We start from the raw sequence: 25,527 nt of genomic DNA on the forward strand, positions 1-25,527 counted from the left end.
TTGTGAAACGGACTATTATTTAATAAATCCCTGGGTGGATTGTATGGCAGGCTGGACAGAAGCTATGGGGAGTACAGACCCATTCCCAAGAAAGGGGGCAAATGATCCTTTTCATACAGACATGGTTAAGGGATTATGTTTGGGGGACAAACAAGCCTTTCCTTGGTATGAGGGGGACCCACAATGGGACCAAGTTTATATGAAGAAAGGGGGAGAAAACTGGTTGAAATGGTCACCGTATTGGGTTGATAATAGCAAGGGAAAGTTCAATTTGATTTTCTCTTTAAAACAAAAGAGGAAGTTGAAATTGGATACATTAAAAATATGCCAGGAAAAGCATAAATCTGAAAAGACATGCAGACCCAAGATTGGACTGAAAACAGTTCAGACACCAATCCCACCCCCTCCATATAATATATATCCTTCATTAAGTGGTTTTAAAAATGCTGCTGATGATGATTTTTTGATCAGTTTGGGGATGACTACTCCCCAGCCTAATGCCCCTCCAGCCCCTGCTCCTGCCCCTCCAGCCCCTGCCCCTGTCCCTGCGCCACTTCCCGTCCCGGATCTACAACCAATACAGCCAGGCCCCTCCACTAGACCCAAACAGATTATTAGTATAAAATCACCAGACAAAGAGGGTAGCCAAGTTCAAGGCATCCTTACGGAAAATAATGACAACGAAGGAGAGTTGAAATACGAAGAACAGGGACAGGTAAATATAATAAAATTACAGAAAAAGGATGGTCAATGGAGAAGAAGTGACACCAGTCATAGAAAGGGCAGAGATGTGGAGGAATTTAGAATGCAGCTTAGATCCATGGATAAGAAACAAGAGGGAAAAAGAGAAGATGAGGGGGCCGTAGGAGGAAAGGAGTTGGCTATATTGACACTACCTTTTCTCACAGCAGGAGAACTAATTCTAAAAAAAACCCATAGAATTAGAAGATATTAATAAGATTGTTAAACATTGTCCCAAGCCTACAGTATCTCCTGGAGGTACACTTGCTTATTTAAAAAAGGCATGTTTGGGAAGAAATTACACGCAGGAAGATATGAGATTGATCATTGATGGTATTCTGGGAAATAATCCAGCTTGGGATTGGATAAATGTAAAAAGCATTAGTCACATAGAACCAAGTAATACACAGGCTACTGCCTATAAACTTAATACCACAGAAGGGAGAGAAACTATGTGGGAGGAGCTTGACACAGAATTAAAAAGGGTTTTCAAGAATAAGGCTTCCCTCCCTATTGCTACAGCATGTAAACAGAAGGTAGGAGAAATTGTATTAGAGTTTTGGAAAAGGTTCAAGGATGTCTGGACACAAGAAGCAGGACTGGCTCTGACTGGAGAGTTAAGTCCATTGATGATTCAGACATTCATAACAGGTCTTAAGCCAGAAGAGGAAACTTGGTCCCAAGGCTTCTGGACTTTCTTTCACATTGGGACATGAAACTACCCTACACACCACACATCAAGTGTCCTTACTACTGAAAAACATACACACTCAACACATGTCAGCACAAAGGTTGAGCGGATATGAAGTGATTCTTCTATCTGATCCCAATTTGACTATTAAATATTCTTCAGCAAATTCAGGTCCTACTCCAATTTTGAATGCCCTATTGGGGCTAAAGGGGGAACAGGATGAAGTTGCACCAGAACACAATTGTATAACCCACATACAGCAAGACACTTCCCCTAGGTCCGACATGTCAGCTGTGGTTCTTGATGGGGCCCCAGATGTGTTTGTAGATGGCTCATGCTCTAGGCCAAATGATAATACTTACCATGCAGGATACGGCATTGTGCAACTTCCTGACAAAATACTCGAGGCAAAGCCAATCCCATATCACTCAGCCCAAGCAGCCGAACTGATTGCCCTTACAAGAGCATGTCAATTATTTGCAGGACAGGATGTCAACATTTACACAGACTCCAAGTACGCCCATGATGCTGTACATGATTTTGGGGTCATTTGGGAGAGAAGAGGATTCATTGCTGCTGATGGCAAAACCATATCTCACTCTTCTTTGATATCTGATCTACTCAAAGCCATACAGTTACCAAAAACATTAGCCATTCTTCATTGCAGGGCACATACAAATCGCAGAGATCATATTGCCAAAGGAAATGCATTAGCAGATAAGGTAGCAAAGGAAGCTACATTACAACAGGTGGCCAGTGAGCAGATGCCTTTGCTCACTTCAGGCGTCACAACTACCCCACATGACCAGATGTATGCAGATTTACAAAAATTTGCTACAAAAAATCGATTTAGCAGACTGGAATGGTTCTGGAGCACAACTAGATCCAGCTTCTGGTCTAGTGTGCTTAGAGGGGAAACCATGCATTCCCATGTCAAGTGCCCCATTGTTCATTGCACAGTACCATGGTCTAGGACATAGAGGATGGAAAACGACATGTGAAACATTATTGCAGGATTTTTACATTACAGGCTTATCTAGGTTGGTGAAAGAATATGTTTCTAGGTGCATTACATGTATAAGGAACAATCCACAGAACCCAAAGAAATCACAACACCAGCATCTAGTGTACCCAACTACACCTTTCACCCATTTACAAATAGATTTTACCCACATGCCAAAAACAGGACAGAGGCAAGAGTTTTTGTTGGTAATGGTGGATATGTTCAGCAGATGGGTGGAAGCATTTGTCACTAATAAAGAAGATGCACAAACTGTAGTCAGAATTATTACACAGGAGATAATACCCAGATGGGGATGTCTGCTGCAGATAAATTCTGATAACGGACCAGCTTTTATGGCCAAGGTATGCCAAGACTTGGTAAAAGTACTTAAGATAGATTGGAAATTTCATATTCCCTATCATCCTCAAAGTTCGGGTATAGTAGAAAGGATGAACAGGACAATTAAGGATAAGTTGAGGAAGGCCACTGGAGGAACCTATACATACTAGAAGAAGATGTTACCTGCAATTCTAGCAGAGGTAAGAATGACACCTAATAAGACTACAGGGTTATCTCCTTTTGAAATATTAATGGGAAGACCGTTCCCCACTCCTTGGGCTAGACAGCCACTTATGTTAGAAAGAGGGGACCTTGACCTGGTACAACAAGAATATGTGAGAAAATTGATTCAGACTTTAGATCAGATTGAAAGAAATGTTGCTCGTACCTCTCCTTTATCTTTTCAGGAACCAACACACCTTTTCCAAGCTGGAGATGTCGCAGTGGTCCGCCAACTCGCTAAAGACAAGAAGCAAGGCTACCCCTTTGGACCACCTACTACGGTGATAGCGGTTACCAGAACGGCTGTTCTGGTGGAGAATTCCCAGTCCTGGATCTATGCTAGTCGAGTGAAGGTGAACCAAACACCTGAGAAATACGAGACGGAAAAAGGAGGTGAAGGACAAGTAGAAAATCCTTGAAGAGCGGGTGAAGTCGGTGAGAAAGACCCTGAAGATGATATTCCTTACTGCCCCTCATGGTGCTTTGAAGCTCTGGGTCCTATTGGGCACACTGACTGTGCTCTTTTTCCTGCCAGTATGGATCCTAACTAACTGTATTTATCACCCTGAGGACTTGGTCTAATAAAAGGTATCTGTGGTCAAGGACTAGTTTTAAATGAGACCCAGATAACCAAAAGTGAAAGAAAGTCAAAAAGAAGTTTTGAAGAGAACAATCCTTTTTCAGGAAAAATGTTGATGATGCAGTTTAAATATGCTTATGCTCAAAAGTCAGGTTATGATAAATGTTGGATATGTAGTAAGTTACATCCTAGCACATATGAAATTCCTCTTCTGGCCGCTCCAGTCAAAATATTTTTGTTAATAAAAGGGAATGTAAGTATTGGTTTGACCAATATTACTTCTAATGCCACCATATCTTTTCCAACTCTGGGAGTCACTCAACTCCCCGATTGGTGTTTTAGACTGGGGAATACTTCCCACAAGGGAAAGGGAATGTGCTCTCAGTCCATATAAAACATATCTGATCCTGGAAGGAGGGATGGAACTTCTGTGAAACTCTGGCAAGTAAATGGTAAAACCCTGAATGAAAGTTTAGAAGGGATACAAGATAATGTGGGGAAAACTATGTTTGGAAAACTTCTTTTTTATTTTACACTTGTTGTCACCCCTGAATTTCATTCTGCAATACAAAAATTGCCAATTTCCTTGGGAAACAATACCTATATCTGTTGTGGTAAGATCTGTTACCCTTGGATACCAAGTAATGTCCAGGGCTGGTGCTCAGTAGCCCAATTAGTGCCAATCATGGCAGCTATAGACCAAAAGGAACACCAGGTAAAAGCCAGTACATACCCAAAACACCAACTAACTCTGAGACAGAGAAAGGAAACCAAACAAGAAAAGGTAGATCTATTCTCTACAGGCGATAAGGTTTGATCATGGTTCCCTACCTACACGGGATGGGGAATAACACTCATGAACAAAATAAATAAATACACAAACATTATTGATGATATACTGGAGAGGAACTCTAAGGACATAGGGTTGCTAAATACTGAGACCAGAGCTATTAGAAAACAGCTGGAGATGCAAGAATTAGCTATTGAAAGCATGAGTGCTGCTCTGACAGGTTTGTGTGAGATGACAGAGGATTATGAATGTTGTACTTGGATATATAATACCACAATGACTGTTCCAGATTATTATGAAATAATAAAGCAACACAGGGAACAGGTAGATGGTTTAATGGAGAAGCTAGAGCTATAGGAAAAGATGGATGGACTCCTTTTGATTGGTTAGGATCAGGATTTGGTTCTGTCTTTTCATGGATGAAAGGTATCGCTGTAAGCATAGTCATGATATTGTTTTTTGTTTTATCTTTATATCTATGTTTTAAATGCTCATTATATTGCATTGTTAGAGCTACCAAGCCGCAGAATACAAATGAAGGTTATCTGGCTATGTACAAAAAGATGAATGAAGTAAAGAATTGAGATCATGTTCATGATCTCAGAGGGGATTGAAAGGATCTAGATAACCTCCATTTTGTATTATGTACGCCATTTTAAGTATTAAGTTAGCTTTTTGCAGATATATTAGAAGTTTAATGAAACTGTTTTAGTTGTTCAAGGATGTATCAACAGAAGCTAACATGACCCTGACAATGTCTTTGTCTGGCTGTATCTCAGAAAGTTAGCCAAAACAATTTGTACCAAGAAATGTATATGTTATGTTTTATGTAGTTAGCTCATGATGGAAATTTACAAGTTACAGTTTTGAAACTCGCTCCCCCCTCCCTTATTTTATCTGTAGTCTATATAATCTTTTTAATGCCTAATAAACTTTGAACATCTCTGAACAGAAGCTGCCGTTATTTCCGTGTTCAAGGGGTGTTCCCAGAATTCTGCTGATAAACCAGGAATCTCTCCACAGACCGGGGGTCTCTGAGGGGAAAAGAAAATCATTCCTTTCAGTACCCTTATCTGCAGCTGCTATTTCAAGGTTATATTTTGCAGAGTTTAGAAAGCCATTTGAGTGTATAGAAAGTGAAAGAAGGAATGTATGCATTGTGACGTAATCATTGGTATATAAGCTTGTAAGAAGTAGATACAAATAACTTAGTTTTGCAGGCATGAAGGCATTCCTCAGAAGTCCGTGTCCAGGTTTTCCAAAATTGCTACTACAATGTGTAGATTTTTTCTGCTCAGGAATCTGCAACGTGTAAAAACGAATTGAAGCATGCATGAAAACTGATGTAAACTGATGTTTCTGCAAGTTATATCTGCATGTCAGTTTCCATCACTTTTCATGCACTTATGGTGTGAACGAGACCTAACACTTTGAAACCTTTTGCATGAATGCAACTGGAATGTATTAATTTAAAATTAAAATTGGTTGGGCGTTCTGGTGTTTTACCACGTCAAACAATGGCTTACAATGAAAATTGAAGTCAAAGATTTTTTTAGTAGAACGGACTTTGAAAATCCCCTCTGCTAAAAACAACAAAACAAAAAAAAAAAGTTTTTTTTATTATGTGTAGCCAGGTGCTTAGCTAGCTAAGGATGGAGAATGAGAGAACACTGGCTGTGGCTGCTCTCTGTAGCTGCTGGCCTGAGGTGCTGAACTGGTTAATGGCTATATCAGCAAGAGGAGGGAGCTGAGAAATTGCCAGTAGGAAAGGAATTTTCTCAAGCTGTACAGGGCATAGCTTCCTCTTACTGTGAGGGAGTTTGGAGAGTGCGCATTGCTGTCCAGTGTGCACCACCACTGCTGCATAATGGCAGCCTGACCAGGATCTGGAATGCTGAGCTTGGAAGTGTCAACAGTCAGAGTTACCTTGGTGCAGAGCAGAGAGTGGACTAATCACTGTGTGTTGCCAGATGGTGAGTTGCAATATCGCTGGGACTGGTGATGTGCAGTTGTAGGGATTTACTGTCTGCTGCTATAGAGACTGAGCCCTTTAGGAACTGACCATACAGCCATTTAGTATCCTTTTTTCTGCCTGTAGGTTTGGCTGGGACTAATCTCATGTGTGCCAACATTACAACTGGGACCCAACACTAGCCGGGTGAAGAGTTAGGACTAAAGACTTACCCTTTACAGCTGCTACACAGAGACCTTTACCTGTTACCTCTCAGAGGACACTGCACCAAATCCTAGACATTCTAGTAGAGTGTACTGTAGATTCGTTATAGTATTATTATTCACATTGCAATTAATGCTTATATACACTGTTTATTGCTGCCTTTACTGATTCATGAGTTACTCCCAGTCTAGTGGTACAGAACTTTATTATAAGTTACCTTGGCACAGTGATTATACCATCTAGCAGACTGTGTCTCTGCCTACCTTATTGTATGTTCATTTATGCTCAAACTATCATTTACTCTAACCTATACCAATACATTGAGTTCATTTACCTCTAAACAGTTTTGTGTCTATTTCCTGATACTAATACACATTCGACTTAAAGGTATCCACAGTTGTGTTCCTATATATGTGTGCGGTAACTTTCACTCAACCAGCTGTGCCAGAGGGGCTGAGGTAGCTTTTAGAGTCGAGGCACAAAACAGAGAACCCAAATTACCAAGCGGCTCCTTCAGGGACAGAACTGTATATCCTGTATATCTTGTCTTCAGCACTTGCAAAGTGCAGTGTATGCTTTTAGCATTCAAAGAGTTGGCCTTAATGCCAGTATAGTGCAAATCCACCATGAACATATATGGTAGTTACATCACCATTTGCCCCAATATGGCTGAAGGAGGAAAATGCAAGAAGCAGGAGAATCTTCAGAGAAGATGGCATCGGCAGATGCTGGGCACCAAGGAAGGGTATGGAGCTGTTATTGCCATACTTCGCAGTTCCACTTTAAGCAGCAGTTTACAAAATATGCAAGTTGTTTTATTAAAAATAGAATGCCGTTAACAGTAAGGTTATACTATTTTTAGTGCTGCAGGCTTTGTCATATAAAAAAGAAAAGGGTATATCTATGCCATAAAAGTAACAAAGAATGATTAGCCACCGACAATGAATGTCTTATAAGAACAACTTGGTCAGGATTCTACCACTGAGAACAAGTAATTCAGACATTTCAGAAATAGACATTGTACATGCTTTGAAATCATGATACTTTAAAGGTAAGCTTTTCAGCCTTCGGATGTATTGTTGAACTGTCAACTGGTTTATTCTTTAATAGTCTCCCTAATCTAAGCCTTCACTGGCATGGCGTGCGGCCAGCAGACAGAAAGACAATGGCTTCTACAGGCATTACAAAAGACTTTCTTCTTTCAGTATGTATACCGTGGTTAATTGATGTATATAATTATTTCATACTTAACTTTGCATTAGGGGACCGGAAGGCAACTATCGTATTGATTTCTGGCAGCATGAGCCTTTCTTGCATTGATTTTTTTTTTTACTATATATAATGAAATAAATACATCAAATGTTTTGAAGTTTATGGAGCCTTAATTGGGTACTTAAATTTCATTTACCATTACACAATTGTTTTTTGCCACATTTATTAGTTAACATTTTAATGATCACTCAGATGTGCATATGCTTAAAGCTGATCTCCAGCCAGGATACCCACTTTAAATGCTATCTAACCCAACCTCCTCTAGCTAACCTCAACATTTAAAAAACAGAACAAAATAAAAGCCCCAATTTTGTAGATGAATTAAGGTTGCATGATGCGCTGGATCTCATGTATTTTTTTTCTTCTGAGCTAAAAAGTAAGAGGATTCTTTTTGAAGAGCCACAACAAGACTGGGTGGCATATGTGGGTCACTGATCTCCAGTAGCAGAAAAAGTGCTGCTGAAGGTCATATGATAGCAGACTCAGATGAGAAAAAAATGGTGGGAGAGAGTTTTTTTAAAAGAAAATTGTGAATATGTGGGAGGGATTGTGGGAGTGGGGTGGACTGCTTTTGGTAAGAGATGGACTTTATCTTAAAATAAAAATATACATATGCCCACTACTTCCCAGATTTATAATTGTGATCAGTACCCTGTGGTCCCATAGGGATGAGATTCAAACCAGTACAGAAACTGGTCAGTCCACCCACCTGAATCCCCATCTGCTAGAATGCAGCAACTGGAATCCCAGGAGACATGACATTGGGTTAATTACTTAACCAAGCATCCCAGAGCTGTTGTTTACATTACATCAGAATCAGGAATTCTGTAATTTAGCAGTGGTGGTGCAATAGTGCAGGTCATTGTTGCGGTGGAGATACATTGTCGTGGCCTTATTTACATTTTGTCATTCTACAGAATCTATATAGTGCTAACAGTTTGTGCAGTGCTTTGTTTGGCAATAAAGGACTTTTGTGCTTGTTAATGTCTTTGTTTACTTTTAACTTCTTGTGGGAATGGATAAAGGATACTAATGTAACCCTGTACTCATTTCCCTGGGAGGGGTCAAATATCTGGGGGTCCCATTTATTGTAATCCAGTTTTTCTTTAGGTGCCCCATAAACCCCCACATCCTCTTGGGGTATTGTATGTAGGTAAGAGCTCCTTGTCCCCCAAAATTGGGAAAAGGTGGCTTGCAAGGCGTAGTGAAAAACGGGAAGCATTGTCAGATGGCAGGGAAACATCATTAGATGGAGGTTCTTCATGACTGATGATGGATCATTGGACAACATGAGTGATGAAGGATTTACATTGGGGATATTGTATCCATTTTTTAAAATATAATTTTATCAAAGAATTTTTCTCAGTGTTACTGTGTTTATTTACATTATCAATTTTGGGGGTAATGAATAATGAGAGGTACTAATGTACTCTTGCACTCATTCCCCTGTGTGATCTTCCAGATTCCTATATGTCCCCCCAAAACCCCTATTCTTTTTTGAGGGGAAAGTGCCAAGCCACCAAGATGCCAGGACACCCAAACTGGATAAGAGTCTGGTTAGAATTTTAGAGGGATGCCCGCTATTTCCTGTTTTTTTTCTGTCACTTTTGAAATACTACATCTTACTGTTTCATAACTTCATGTGCACCTCTAAGGCATCCTCTAGCATGTTATTGTTTGCATGTAAAGCTTTAAAAACAAGTGCCTATGCTGTTTAAAATCAATCTCCAGTCTCACCCTGCTCTGAACAATCTCAGCTGTCCTATATTCTTTGCACAGTGCTGATAATCAGTACGTTACAAGAAGCCAATCAGCTGACAGCTTGCAGTTTTACTGCTGCTGAGGGGGGAGGAAGCAACAGGAATGTTAAGTTTCTGCAGACTTTCTCTCTAGCTGAGCCAAGAATGAAGGCTGGAAATGCACACATTTTAATTACAGAAAGTGACATATAGTTTTTCAGACCAAGGAGAGGAGGAGAATTTTCAATAGTGAAGTCACTGATCTGGCCTTCAACAAAATGGCAGCCTCTGGAAAGAAGAAAAAGGAGCAATGCTGAAGGCAATTTACAGCAAATACTAATTTTGGTAGCATAATTATTAATGTGGAATGTATTTTCTTTAGCTATAGTACATTATTTGTTAAAAAAACTGTTATGAGTACATTTTAAAGGATTTGTATGCTTTCAATTTTGCACTTCACGTTGCATGAATAGTAGACATGCGTTTTGATTTATCTGATAAACAAAAATTTAATTTTCAGGGATTCAGATGTATATGGATCTCTGAATGGACAAAGTAAGGAATGTAGGCAAATTTGAAAAAAAGTTCTAATGAAATTAACAAATTCATTCATAGTAGTACTTTGCCATGGGGAAAATAATTAAATTTTCGAATTTGTTTGTTAATTCGGATTTGGATAATGAATGGCTCTGAATTTCGTACCATTCGTTAATTCGGATGCACTCCCCAGTCAATATTGTCCAATCAGTTCATGCTATTTCTCTTGGTAGGTTGGACTAGCATCCGAAAATATCAAATCCTTCTGATTTGAATCCATCCGATTTGATAATATATCGAATATATAGCAATCTTCCAGAAAAACTGCAAAAGTTTTTGAATCCACCCAGACCAACAAATACAAAACGAGCGTCAAAGATACAAGACAAATTCTGAAAATGAATTGGGTCAACATAACGAATATGACGAAACAAAATTATTCAAAGAACAAATGCATTTGAAACAAAACTAAACCAAAATTTCTGGTGAGCACATGTATAATGAATCGACCCTCCTCCCACTTAACAGTATTTAAAAAATAAAAATGTTTGCATTTGTACATATCTCTTATGGCAGTGCCCAGATCTCCATGCCTTTTTTTTTAACAAAGGATTGCCTATTAGCCTTAAAATGGGCCAGAAAAAATAGCTAGTTTCACATGCTATAGACTGCAATGGGGTTTGTCATTAAGTTCACGGACTTCCCGCTGATTGTGCTTGGCCCAATTTGTTCATCCCTAGTAACACATAGATATCACTTTGTGCTAGTGCTGGTCTTTATTGCTTCTAAGCTTTATAAGATAGATTAACAATGTGCCCCGGAGGTGAGTATCATGATACTGATTTGGTATATACAGTGAAGGAAATAAGTATTTGATCCCCTGCTGATTTTGAATATTTGGCCACTCACAAAGAAATGATCAGTCTAAAAATCGAATTGTAGGTGTATTTTAACACTGAGAGACAGAATAGCAACAACAAATTCTAAAGAAATGCATGTCTAACAAATTATGTATGGATTTGCATGTTCATGAGGGAAAAAAGTATTTGATCCCCTTCACAAAACATGACTTAGTACTTGGTGGCAAATCCCTTGTTGGCAATCACAGAGGTCAGACGTTTCCTGTAGTTGGCCACCAGGTTTGCACACATCTCAGGAGGGATTTTGGCCCACTCCTCTTGGTAGATCCTCTCCAAGTCATTAAGGTTTGGTGGCTGACGTTTGGCAACTTAAACTTTCAGCTCCCTCCACAGATTTTCAATTGGATTAAGGTCTGGAGACTGGATAGGTCACTCCAAGACCTTAATGTGCTTCTTCTTGAGCCATTCCTTTGTTGCCTTGGCCGTGTGTTTTAGGTCATTGTCATGATGGAACACCCATCCACGACCCATTTTCAATGCCCTGGCTGAGGGAAGAAGGTTCTCACCCAAGATTTGACAGAACATTGCCCCATCCATCGTCCCTTTGATGCAATGCAGTTGTCCTGTCCCCTTAGCAGAAAAACACCCCAAAGCAGAATGTTTCCCCCACCATGTTTGACAGTGGGATGGTGTTCTTGGGGTCATAGGCAGCATTCCTCCTCCACACACTGTGAGTTGAGTTGATGCCAAAGAGCTTGATTTTGGTCTCATCTGACCACAACACTTTGAACCAGTCCTCCTCTGCATCATTCAGATGTTCAGTGGAAAACTTCAGACGAACCTGGACATGTGCTTTCTTGAGCAGAGGGACCTTGTGGACACTGTAGGATTTCAATCCTTTTCAGCGTAGTGTGTTAACAATTGTTTTCTTGGTGACTGTGGTCCCAGCTGCCTGGAGATCATTGACAAGATCCTCATGTGTAGTTCTGGGATGATTCCTCACTGTTCACATGATCATTGACACTCCAATGAGTGTCTCCAGTGAGATCTTGCATGGTGCACCAGACCTAGGGAGACTGACAGTTGTTTTGTGTTTCTTCCATTTGCGAATGATTGCACCAACTGTTGTCACCTTCTCACCAAGCTGCTTGGTGATAGTTTGGTAGCCCAGTCCAGCCGTTTGTAGGTCTACAATCTTGTCCCTGACATCCTTGGACAGCTCTCTGGTCTTTGCTACGGTGGAGAGTTTGGAATCTGATTGCTTGATTGCTCCTGTGGACAGGTGTCTTTTATACAGGTAACAAAATAAGATTAGCAGCACTCCCTTTAAGAGACTGCTTCTAATCTCAGCTTGTTACCTGTATGAAAGAGACCTAGTAGCCAGAAATCCTGCTGAATGATAGGGGATCAATACTTATTTCCCTCATGAACGTGCAAATCAGTGCATAATTTGTTAGACATGCATTTCTTTTGAATTTTTTGTTGCTATTCTGTCTCTCAGTGTTACAGTACACCTACCATTCGATTTTTAGACTGATTATTTCTTTATGAGTGGGCAAACATTCAAAATCAGCAGGGGACAAATACTTATCTCCTTCACTGTAGTTGTACTTTAACAGATAGAGAATGCAGGGGCATTTGCGTCAAGTTCAGGTTATGAAACAACATGCAATCTATATTTTAGTTTATTTTGAAAAGACACAAATCTCCAGTAGTCTCTCATAACTTGAAAGCAGCCCTTATCTTTTTTTTTTTTTTTTTTTTGTAATAGCAGTGACAGTCATGAATCTCTAAATGATAAACATCTCTCATAATGAAGACAGTGGTAAAATGCATTTTTGGGAAGGTTACAAGAAAAAGGGATTCAGGTACAAGCAGGCTAGTTGTGGAAAATTCTATAGCCGAAGTTTCAATTTCTTTCAAGAACATATACAATATGTAGAACCTACTCATGCAAAAGACATATTTATGGTGAAATAGTTCAATGACACCAGTTAACCAGAGTAAAACAATGAATACAACTAATATGATTACCAGATAAATATGAATAATATTTTCGTTAGTTAATAAAGTTAGTTTGAAGTGTTAGTTCTATTTTAACTACTCTTAAAAAAATAAGTATTTAATTTAGAAATACTGTATTTTTCTATTTTAATCATCAAAGTAGCAATGTCAGATGTAAACTTTATGTCCTTTTACTCATTGATTTATTTGAACCGTAATACCTGCAAAGTTATAATTCCACAATAGGAAAGGTCACTGCTGTCACTATGTATCTCCTGGTGCCATCCATTACATTCAATAAGAAACTCCAGTACTCTGATGTTATGTGAGGATAGTTTCACTAGCTGTGGCAGTCTAGGAAGAGGTTTGCTGGAGAAGTGATGCAATAGTTGTATTTTCAATAACCAACAGAACGTATTTTGTTTCTATATGAGTTGGACATAAGCAACCATATCAGGAAGTACATATCGGCAGCATATTTTGATATTTAATACTTACATTTTGTAAGTAGACGAAGTACATTAAATTGTTATATTATTTCCCAAGTAGTTTTTCATATCACTTTTAGAATAGTGCCTTTAGGCATAGAAATGCTTGTGCTATTCTTATAGCTATGACTGTGGTTGCCAGTCGAAAATATGTTTGCGATTCATGCTGTACGTCTATTACTTTTTAGAAATATACGATTGCATACATTTCATGGTGCTGCTCACATGCTGATGTTGCTTACTCAACTATTGCACTACCCCCTGTTATACCACTCAGAAAATATACAATTCAGTAAATTAGAACATTCTATTGAACCTAAGATTTAGCTGTCACAGAGGTAACTGAGTAGGCATATTTCACCGCTCATACAAGTGAATTCATTAGTTCTAATAAGTGTCAGGATCATACCCCATTTGATAGTCATTTGGGCAACTTATTTACCTTAATCCAATTACCATGGCATCATAAAATGTGTCAAGGTGGATGACTGACAAAGAATATGATGGGAATCAAGGAACACAAGTATTATTGGTCATAGAATCAGAAACAACAGCAGGTACAGAATACAGTAAGCAGAGATGCTTTAAACAATCCCAGCATGTTGAAATGTGAATCAAAGATAAAATATGCTAAGTGTATCTAAAGCCAAAAATATTTTTTGGTTTGGAGTTTGTTTTTGTTTTTTGCTGTCTGTGTCCTTTTGTGGAAATTTCCTATCGGTGCCAGCCCGGGGGATACATTAGGAATTTAGTGTAAAATTTTCTGGAGTGAGGGAAAAATGGCACTCAAAAATGTGTCCAAATTGAAAGATTTCCCCTTGGTTTTCATTTTCCATTACTTTCCCAATCTTATTGGTGACCAGTATAAATAGCGAGGTTGAATTACTTCAGCATGAACACTGATAGAAATAAAAAAAACCCTCTCTACTCCATTCAAAGTGGTTGGCTAGAGATGCACATTAGGCCTCATTTAGTTTTTAGAAAAATGAAAAAGAGCAGAAGTAACCCATTAGGGTGCACTTGGATTGAAGGTCTAAATGTACATGCAGATGCTCTTGCACATAGCTCCTGCAGTCCCTGGACCCTATTTTCCCATGAATATCCAACTAATGTTGACTTTAAAAGAGCAATATGGACTGTATAAAGAAAATGCATTATACTCATCTAGGTGGATGCAGCAATGATCTGTCCCCCAACAGCTCTGCAGTGGGAACTGAGTGATCAAACACCATTGCTCAGTTCTCCCCTGCACTCTGAGCAGAGAGCCATGACTGTCAGTATCCGGCTCTCTGCTCTGCGCAAACACTGGAGCGCTGGGCTGTGGAGGGGGCAGGAGGGGCTGGCTCAGGCACTTGGTGGATCACTTGGAGCTAAGCCAAGTGCTGGTCCAGGCTTCTGAGTGGATCTCAACCATATGGTCAGGATCTTTCCATAGCCTGGACTGGCTCAGTGACGTCACCCAACAGCGGACTTTAGCCCACTCTCAGCTGTAAACTGCACTCTTTTCACCTACAGGAGAAGTATAGCCAAAATAGCTTTGGCTGTACTTCTCATTTAAACCTTCTGTTGCTATAAGGTGCAGTACATAATGAGCATGTCAATATTTGTCTGAAAAGTACATTAAAAAACTCATATCACTAGCTCACTAAGCAATGAAATGCATATGCAGCAAGCTAAATGTCATGTAAAAGTCCAAACATTAAGCTATTGTTGGACAAAAAGCGGCATATGTATGATTTCTTTTATTGCTAGAATCTCTTTTGCAAGCACCAGCTTATGGAATCTTGTACACTAGCTACTGCTTAAACATCTACATATGCACACATTTGTTAATTAGAACACATATGATATAATGCTTCTTCTTGTATGATTCAGTAAGGCTTTTTAACCATGAATATTTTATACAGTCTTCTTTAATGAAACTGTGTGCACTTAAGGCATCTCTTTTCCTATATGGTATGCACATTAGAAAATGTGTACAGTAGTTAGATAGACCCAAGGTTTGTAGAGAAAATTACATTTTAAATCCATGGTTTACCTGTGTTGTAGCTGGGGAACCTGGGTTCATGCTCATGGCAGGTGCATGGTAAATTTCCTGAGCATATGATTTGCATGTTGATGCATGGTTTATGTGTGATTGTACACACATAAGAAATCAAGCCCATTAAGCTATATTTTAAGAGATAAATGTCTGTGGAAAACTATTTTAGAGATTCCCACTAAAATGTCAAGTAGTCACTGCATATCTACTAATTACATAGGTAATAGAAAACACATGACCATTGAAAGACAATAAATCTGCAGAAAACCCTTTTCATGTAACAGCGCATTCTCACTTACCTGTATGCTCCGTGGGAATAAGCTCATATAAAACTAGTACTACCAGGGTTAGTCTACCACCTCTGAGTTTTATTTCTGTGGAACTTAAGATAACTTTGACAATAGGCCCCAGTTCACACATGTGCAGTGCAGGAAATTGTGCATTTCCAGAACAACATTGCAAATGCACTGTGGTTTGCGATCTGCTGCAAATGTCAATTCAAAGTTAACACCCCAAAAGCAGGTTGCAAATGCAATGCGTTTGCCTGAACCAGATTGCATTGTACAAAACGACCATCCTGTTTGATTCACATGCAATCCATAGTGTGAACCTAGGCTAAGGAGAGCAGCAGAGGGGTCCTGTGGGGCTCATAGGCATAAAATTAAATGTTTGGGCAAGCCCAACAATTCTAAATCATAGAGTCTAAGGGCTTCTTGCATCAACCAGAATGCAATAATCAAATTAAAGTTGAAATCTAAGAGGTAAAAGGCACAGATTAATGCAGATCTGTAATAATTAATACATCATTTAATGTATTTTTTAAAGGAGGACTTGGGCTCAGAAGAAGTGGGTTGCAAGATTCTAGCCATCAAACAGAGGACATTCAGTGGCAGAAATCTCTGGATTAAAGATGAATAAAAGCCGGGTTTGCTATGTTATCGTTTAATGAACTATTCATTTTTATCTTGTTAATTATGTTTGAAACCCCTGCTTTTAATTCTCACCTACAAGCACATAATAGAAAAATTAATTAGCTCCAGTCGATTTCTGAAAACCCCACAGCATTACTTCCATCATTTTTCAAAGTAAATGCATACAGTGGACTAACTGTACATTTTATGTAATAACATTAGTAACATAGCCCACTACTAACAACAATGCTCATTAAAAATGTATCAAGCCTTCCAACTGGAAAGTGCAGTAGTACGTGGCTTATTAATAAGCACAAAGTTACGCTTTCATTTACTGTCCTACGTGCCTTTACTGTAAAATTTTTAGATTGACAGTTTTATTCAAAACAAGCAAATTAATGCAGATATATCTCCCACTATCTGCCACTAATTATTCATGTTGTAATGACAAATTAATTATTTTTGCAACACAAAATGCATTCATCTAAGTGAGCAATCATGTTGTTTCATTAAGAGAAGAAAACACAAAACAATTTTCTTTTCTATGGATAAATCCTATAGCAGGGTACTCACATTGGAGCTGTTATTATCATCACAATGTACTATGCTACAGTATCTGAAATTAGGTTTACAGTTCATATTAGTCTCAATTGGATTAAAAGTACTTTAATTTAAATCCCAATAACATAATTAGCTTTTCTTTTTTACACAGCGTGAATGTCTCAAGGTAATATTAGCAGTGCATTGATGTTCAGTTGAAGATTAAGACATTAAAGTTTCATTCACAATGGCTTGCAGTGGATATAAATTTACTTTAAGTGACTTTCTGCACTCTAATTTGAATGATAAATACCGTATAACATATTGAACAAAAATTGCCAATACATCATTCAGGTTGACAGAAATACATCATGCAATCTTTCATATACATGTATACAATCTATTCATAAAAGGGTTGGTTCGTTGGTTGGGTAAGTTCAACCAAAACTGTATTTATGAAACTCCAGTATAGCATCTTTAAAGGGTCATTGTAGTTTTTTAATGTTCCTTAGTTACATATGTGAAATTGTTAGCTTGAAGAACAAGCTGCAGCTTGGGCATAATTGCAAAAATGTAATTTCCCAGTCTCTTGTGAAAATAAAAAAGCAGCTCCAGCTGCGATACTCACAATATTTCCAGAAATGCCTGAAACAGACTCAGATGGTCAACAATACAGTGCCACGCCTCTTCTAGATTGGACGAATCCCACAGTACAGTACAGAGTCCTGTACTGTACTTCCAAGAAATGTATTTGATATGTAAGTCAAAAATCCTTCTTTCCTAGCAATACAGTACTGGACACAGGTTCTATTAATCATAGATTCTTGAACATCCCCAAACAATACAAATGAGGGATGAGCATCACAGCAAACAATGCCAACAGACCAAAAAAGGAAAGAACAAGAGAACCCATTCCCAAATTCAGAGAGTGACATGAAGCACCACACAGTTAAGCTGGTGACATCAGAAGCCCAAACATACAACAGGTACGAATTAATAAAGATGTAAGCCTAAGACCAGGTACAGGCCTTGAAAATCTGAGAAACAGATGCCTAGTGCCATAAAGCCCAAGAGGCACTGGCAGACATAGTCAAGTGAGCCTTAACAGCAAAGGGGTGATTGTCCTTAAACTGTCCAAAAGCTTTATTGATAATCCGCCTAATCCACCCAGCAGTGGTGAAACAATACGCAACATGCCCCCTGCAGGAGTCTTCAGGCAGGACAAAATGACTATCCTATTGAAAGATAGAGATAGTGGCTAAGAGGTAAATCCACACTGTATACACCATGTCCAAACAATGGAGAGAAATCCCTATGACAGTGGTCACTAAATGGGGGACCGTGGTCCGGACCGAGGAACAATCCTGTCTGGACCGCAGCCATGCTACTGCCATGGCTGGGTATCTTCTTTCCGGCCTCTCACTCAGCCACCCATGTCATCCTCACAGTGGGCAGGGTGTGAGGAGCTGCAGATCGGGACAAAGGGGCGGGAGCTTGTACACCCCTGGAGGGTTAGGGACTGATGTGAATGTACAATATATATGTAAAAATGCTGCATAAATTGACAGCGCTATATAAGTATCTGTAATAAATAAAAATTTGTTTTCCAAAATTTTTGGTACTTTTTAATTTATATAATAAATAAACAAAAAAACCAATGGTGATCAAATAACACCAAAAGAAAGCTCTATTTGTGTGAAAAAGAATTATACAAATTTAATTTGTGTGCAGTGTTGCATGATCACCAACATCCAGCGTTGAATAGCAAAAAATATCCTGCTAATGAAGGGGGTAAAACCTTCTTGACGTCAAGTGGCTAACAGTAAGGGAACCCCCAAATACCACCTTTCAAGTGAATGAGTAAGGAGTATTTAGTATACACAAGTCCTTCATTAAAAAAATAAAAAAATCCAAAAAGTCAATTGTTAAAATAGAAAAAAACACCAGACCTGGTGCATGCAGTTGATCCTGACTCTACTCCTTATTGAAAGAAAGCTTCCCAAGCTGTGATCAGCCATATAAAGAAAAGGGCAGGAATAGTGGTGACATCATTTAAAAATAAAGGGGCCCCAGACACCAGCCCAGTGGCCATATTTGGCCAGTGATGCCACCTCTATCCCCATCCTTTTGCTTACACATTGGGAATTCCCATGTTGCAGGAAAGAAAATCATATCATCTATGGCCTGCCCTATTGATCTTGCTAATGTACTGTGAGCAGTAGAAATAACAAGGTAACAAGTTGAGAAAGGTTGCTCTATTGTATTGAATTCATTGTTGTATATCCCCACAGTTTATGTATATACTGTAGTGTAACCTGGATTGCAAACGTAACACAACTGCAACTATCTAGAAATCAGCATTTGAACATTTTTCTCTCCATAGACATTTTTATTTTATCTGCACAGGTATGGCTAACATTTAATCAGGCAAAGTCTTCCAAGTATAAGTTTATGTTTCAAGCATGCAAAAACATAGTTACACAACAATGGCAAAACAAGACAAGAGTTGCCAATGTATTACTTTAATATTTACACAAAATGTAGAATATATTTAAAATGTATAAAATGTGCTACAAAATGTGGTAATTATCCTATATGTGGCTAAGGATTCCTTTGTTTTAAAACTTTAAAAATCTGCATAAACTTACAATGCAATAAACAAGCCTTTCAAAAAAAGACACATGGAAAAACTGTCCAATTGATTCACAGTCTGCAGGGTTAAACAAATTAGTTTTCTGCATCCATCTGTGCATGTTGGCACAAAGTTTTATGGTACACCAAATGATAATGAACTGGACTTGTGATTTGCAATCTGGCTCACAAATAATTTTGATCTTGTATGGTGTCTGAAATACAGCTAGTCAACAAGAGCAATAACACAACAAGTGAAATAAATTGAAAGACAACATCACCAATCCTAAAAGTAAACCTGTACTGTGGAGGGCGCCATTACTGACCATGTTTGTCCCAGGTTAGTAAAAGTACTTAAAATTGACTTTGCAAAGAGAATTTTTACTTAGCTTTTCAAATGAAGTGAACTTTTTCTTACGTCAATTATCTAATCACGTGCAAGCGAAAATCCTCTTTTCAAATTTTATTTTCACATGCTAAGTTATTCTTTGCAAAGTGAACTTTCACTTTGCTTCACCTCACTTTGTTAATGAAAATTCACTTTGAAAGTGAACATGATCTACTCCTTTAGACTCCAGGCATGAATGAGGCCTACATTGTATCCGATGCTAAAGGTTTATTCGTTGATTTCATATCCCCTTTGTTTATGATACAGCACTCCAAAACCAGACAGAATACTTCCCCATGGATGTTCATGGACCCTTATAAAGAATGTGGCTCAGGTTTGAGGTTATACCAAAAACTACAGAATGTAATCCTAGGCTCAAAGCTGATTCTGAAGTCACAAGCGATACATTACTGACAATAAGGTTATGTTAGAAAGGTAAATTCTTAGGATCCATTCTGCAAAATATACTATTCACTGAAAGTAGAGTTTAACTCCAGTTCCAGTTATATTAGGCCATTACTTTGTATCATGTATCTTGTCCTAGCATCATCACTGAGCTCACAGGTCACTACAAGAACTAGAAGTGTGTACATTTATCTCTATAAACCATCTGGAGCTGGGAAGCAGAGTAGAATTATCTGTTGTCCATAGAAAGTAGATTTCCTTTTCCCTTTAAAGATATGATATATGAATGGCTGCATGAGCTGCCATGCTACTATTGTTATAGGTTACAACTAGAGATGAGCGAATTATTCAAAAATTCGATTCGGCTGATTCGCCGAATTTGCGGGAGAAATTCGATTCGATTCGAATTTATTCGCTGCGAATTTAACTTATTAAAAGGGTTTCTAGGCTTCAGAGAGCCTTTATATTAGTGCAGAACACTGTACCTTTAATTTAAATGCCCTTGGAGTCTGCTGGGGAAGAGAAATAATACTGTCAGTCAGTATGACATGCAGATGAGTGCCGTCGATCTTAGAATCACCGCACACTTCACTCATTTGGGCAGTCACGGGGCACGACGAAGAAGAAGAAGAAGAAGAAGAAGAATGAAAAGAAGAATGAAAAGAAGAAGAAGAAGAATGAAAAGAAGAAGAAGAAGAATGAAAAGAAGAAGAAGAAGAATGAAAAGAAGAATGAAAAGAAGAAGAAGAAGAATGAAAAGAAGAAGAAGAAGAATGAAAAGAAGAAGAGTGAAAAGAAGAATGAAAAGAAGAATGAGAAGAACGAAAAGAAGAATGAAAAGAAGAAGAAGAAGAATGAAAAGAAGAAGAAGAAGAAGAATGAAAAGAAGAATGAAAAGAAGAAGAAGAATGAAAAGAAGAAGAAGAAGAATGAAAAGAAGAATGAAAAGAAGAAGAAGAAGAATGAAAAGAAGAAGAAGAAGAATGAAAAGAAGAATGAAAAGAAGAAGAAGAAGAAGAATGAAAAGAAGAATGAAAAGAAGAAGAAGAAGAATGAAAAGAAGAAGAAGAAGAATGAAAAGAAGAATGAGAAGAAGAATGAAAAGAAGAATGAAAAGAAGAATGGGAAGAATGAAAAGAAGAATGAAAAGAAGAAGAAGAAGAATGAAAAGAAGAAGAAGAAGAATGAAAAGAAGAAGAAGAAGAATGAAAAGAAGAAGAATGAAAAGAAGAATGAAAAGAAGAAGAAGAAGAATGAAAAGAAGAATAAAAAGAAGAAGAAGAAGAATGAAAAGAAGAAGAAGAAGAATGAAAAGAAGAAGAATGAAAAGAAGAATGAGAAGAAGAATGAAAAGAAGAATGAGAAGAAGAATTAAAAGAAGAATGAAAAGAAGAATGAGAATAATGAAAAGAAGAAGAAGAAGAATGAAAAGAAGAATGAAAAGAAGAAGAAGAATGAAAAGAAGAAGAAGAAGAATGAAAAGAAGAAGAAGAATGAAAAGAAGAATGAAAAGAAGAAGAATGAAAAGAAGAAGAAGAAGAATGAAAAGAAGAATGAGAAGAAGAATGAAAAGAAGAATGAAAAGAAGAATGAGAAGAATGAAAAGAAGAATGAAAAGAAGAAGAAGAAGAATGAAAAGAAGAAGAAGAAGAATGAAAAGAAGAATGAAAAGAAGAATGAAAAGAAGAAGAAGAAGAATGAAAAGAAGAAGAAGAAGAATGAAAAGAAGAATGAAAAGAAGAAGAAGAAGAATGAAAAGAAGAAGAAGAAGAATGAAAAGAAGAAGAAGAAGAATGAAAAGAAGAAGAATGAAAAGAAGAAGAAGAAGAATGAAAAGAAGAAGAATGAAAAGAAGAATGAGAAGAAGAATGAAAAGAAGAATGAAAAGAAGAATTAAAAGAAGAATGAAAAGAAGAATGAGAAGAATGAAAAGAAGAAGAAGAAGAATGAAAAGAAGAATGAAAAGAAGAAGAAGAATGAAAAGAAGAAGAAGAAGAATGAAAAGAAGAAGAAGAATGAAAAGAAGAATGAAAAGAAGAAGAATGAAAAGAAGAAGAAGAATGAAAAGAAGAATGAAAAGAAGAAGAAGAAGAATGAAAAGAAGAAGAAGAAGAATGAAAAGAAGAATGAGAAGAAGAATGAAAAGAAGAATGAAAAGAAGAATGAGAAGAATGAAAAGAAGAATGAAAAGAAGAAGAATGAAAAGAAGAAGAAGAAGAATGAAAAGAAGAATGAAAAGAAGAAGAAGAAGAATGAAAAGAAGAAGAAGAAGAATGAAAAGAAGAATGAAAAGAAGAAGAAGAATGAAAAGAAGAAGAAGAAGAATGAAAAGAAGAAGAATGAAAAGAAGAAGAAGAAGAAGAATGAAAAGAAGATGAAGAATGAAAAGAAGAGGAATTCCAGTACAGCAAAAAGTGTATTTGCAGAGAGCTCCGCTATTTCTGACAGTTCTCTGACAGTTCCTTCACATTTACAGTGGTTGAAACATTGTATCTATTTTTTTCCGAATAAAAACATCTGTATCCTAAATGGAAACAAATAGATACAATGTTTCAACCGCTGTAAATGAACTGTCAGAACTGTCAGAGAACTGTCAGAAATAGCGGAGCTCTCTACAGTGACACTTTTTGCCGGCTGATCGGGGAAAATTCGATTTGTGCATCCGAAGTTTGCTAAAATTCGGATTCGGTGCGAATCGAATTTTTCCTAATATTCGAAACGAATTCCACTTCACCAAGTTCGATTCGCTCATCTCTAGTTATAACAATGAGCCCTTATCTATGCCTGTACATAATTGAATCAGGATAGAGTCTGTTTGATCTCATGCTAGTTTAAAATTTGCAGCATACTCAGGGGCGTATTTACCACGAGGCAAACAAGGCACTTGCCTAGGGCGGCATTTTTCAGGGGGGGGAAGCACCTCCCCCCAGAAGAAGGGACACGTGCTCCATGGGAACCAAGTGGGATCTGAGAGAGGCTGCAGGGTGTATGTGGCTCTCTCAGGTAGGGGTGTTGTTGATCAATGTCAGGCTTTCTCCATGAGAGGGATGGGGGGATGTTGGTCGGTGCGGACAATTTTTGTGTTTCCTAGGTCTGAACCTGGGCCTCCTGCAGTGAGAGGGAATGTTTCTTCTTGCTGAGTCACCTGGAATGCTGGACAGCTCCCTTGACAATTATTTGGATGATCCTACCTTGACCTTGTTTATCTTGAACCTTGAACCCCTTGCTCCTCCCATGAACTTCCTGATAAAAGCCATGCCTCTGCATTTCCTGTTTATCATGCCTTCTCCAGCCAGTATCTCACTTGTCTCTCCTGCTACTGTCTATACCTTTGCTACTGACCTTTGGCTTGATCCTGGACTACAATTCTGCCTCATCCCCATCTACTACTGCTGCTGCTTGTTACCAACCCTTGGCTTGTTGACTGACTCCACTTCTGCTAGATCCCTACCTGCTCTATCTGCTATTGGATTCCGGCTTGCTCATTCGCTGGTGGGGTGATCCTGAGAACTGCAACCTGGTACTAACACGCAGCTAAATCCATCTCCACCATTAGGAGCTCTGGTGAAAACCAGTTGGTGCTTAGACCCTGCACCTTAGGTGAGCCTGCATCATTTCCCAGGGTGACCTGCCTGTGTACCTATCCTGCTGGCTTCAGGTAAGCCTTACACTGCTATAGCAACTGGTCTCTGACCCAGACGGTGACACTGTCAAGGTCCTACCTTTCCTCAGGGCTGTGCTCCCATCCATCTTAGGTGTCTGCAAAGCATTGTGGGATCCTTTATGCTTTCAGTCCTCTGCGGCTCCTCCCCCAGGAGGTGGCAGCTTATCACATATAAGTCTGCTGTTTGTAGCTGTCCATTGTATTCGTGTCCTGTCTCTTGCACAGCAACAAGCTCCTGTTTAGCTACTCTTTGCTTTCCTGGATACCGACTCGGCTTTGGCTAAGACTCCTCCTGGCTTCTGACCCCGGCTGTTGGAGCCTGGAATCGAACCTGGGCCTTCTGCGGTGGGAGATGGTGTTTCTTCTCACTGAGCCACCTGGAATGCTGGACAGCTCCATTGACAATTCTTTGGATGATCCTGCCTTTGCCCTGTTTTGTCTTAAACCTTGAACTCCTTGCTCCTCCCATGAACTTCCTATAAAAGCCATGTCTCTGCACTTCCTGGTTGCCAGATTATTGTGCCTCACCAGCCAATATCCTGCTTACTGTTCCTGCTGCCGTCTTCATCTACGTTACCAACCTTTGGCTTGCTATTGACTACGATTCTGCCTCATCCTATCTACTACAATTGGTGACCGACCCTTGGCTTGTGACTGACTCCGCTTCTGTTTGATCCCTGAACTGTTTGATCCGCTTTTGGTTTCCAGCCTACTCATTCCCTGGTGGGGTGATCCTGAGATCTGCGACCTGGCATTCACACGCAGCCAAATCCATCTCCACCATTAGGAGCTCTGGGGAAGACCGGTGCATGCTTGGACCCCGCACCTCAGGTGAGCCTGCGTCATTCCCAAGGTGGGCCGCTGGTGTACCAATCCTGCTGGTTTCAGGTAAGCCTTACAACTGCTGTAGCAACTGGTCTCTGAACCTGATCTAGACCGTGACACCGGCAAACATTAAACCAGACACACATTTAGGACATGACATATCAGTCTATCTCGGTGGGCTCTGAGTACAGACCACTGAGTAACTCTTCGCAACCCACACATGGCTACGGCACCCCGCTGTCACACTACCGTGATGTGTACACGACACCTCCTCTTGTTTGGTACCACACAAGGTTACCACACCCAAGAGAAATTATGTGTCAAAACCCTCAGTAGGTCCACTCCTCTTCCACCTCAAGACTGACACATAAAAACAAACACAAACAACATAAACCAGACAGCAGATAATCAATGCAGGTAAGGTTCAAATAGACTCCGGGCAAGCAATATTACCTGCCTTTAGTGACCTTAAGCAGCCGTACTAGGCATAGGAATTAATCAAAGACAGGATAAGCACTGGTATGATAGCAAAATATATCTTACCATGCTCTGAGAGTTGATCAGGCTCTTCCAGTCCTGTGAGTGATTCCTTGGGTCGGCTGTCTGCAGGTTCACGATCCAGAGTTCCCGGGTCTCTCGGCACCAGTTGATTTAGATGAGGACCAAATGTCCGTGATTAT

This window comes from Staurois parvus, unplaced genomic scaffold (genome assembly GCF_062004578.1).
Source record: "Staurois parvus isolate SC_StPar_1 unplaced genomic scaffold, SC_StPar_1.0 ptg000218l, whole genome shotgun sequence".
Lineage (NCBI taxonomy): Eukaryota > Metazoa > Chordata > Amphibia > Anura > Ranidae > Staurois > Staurois parvus.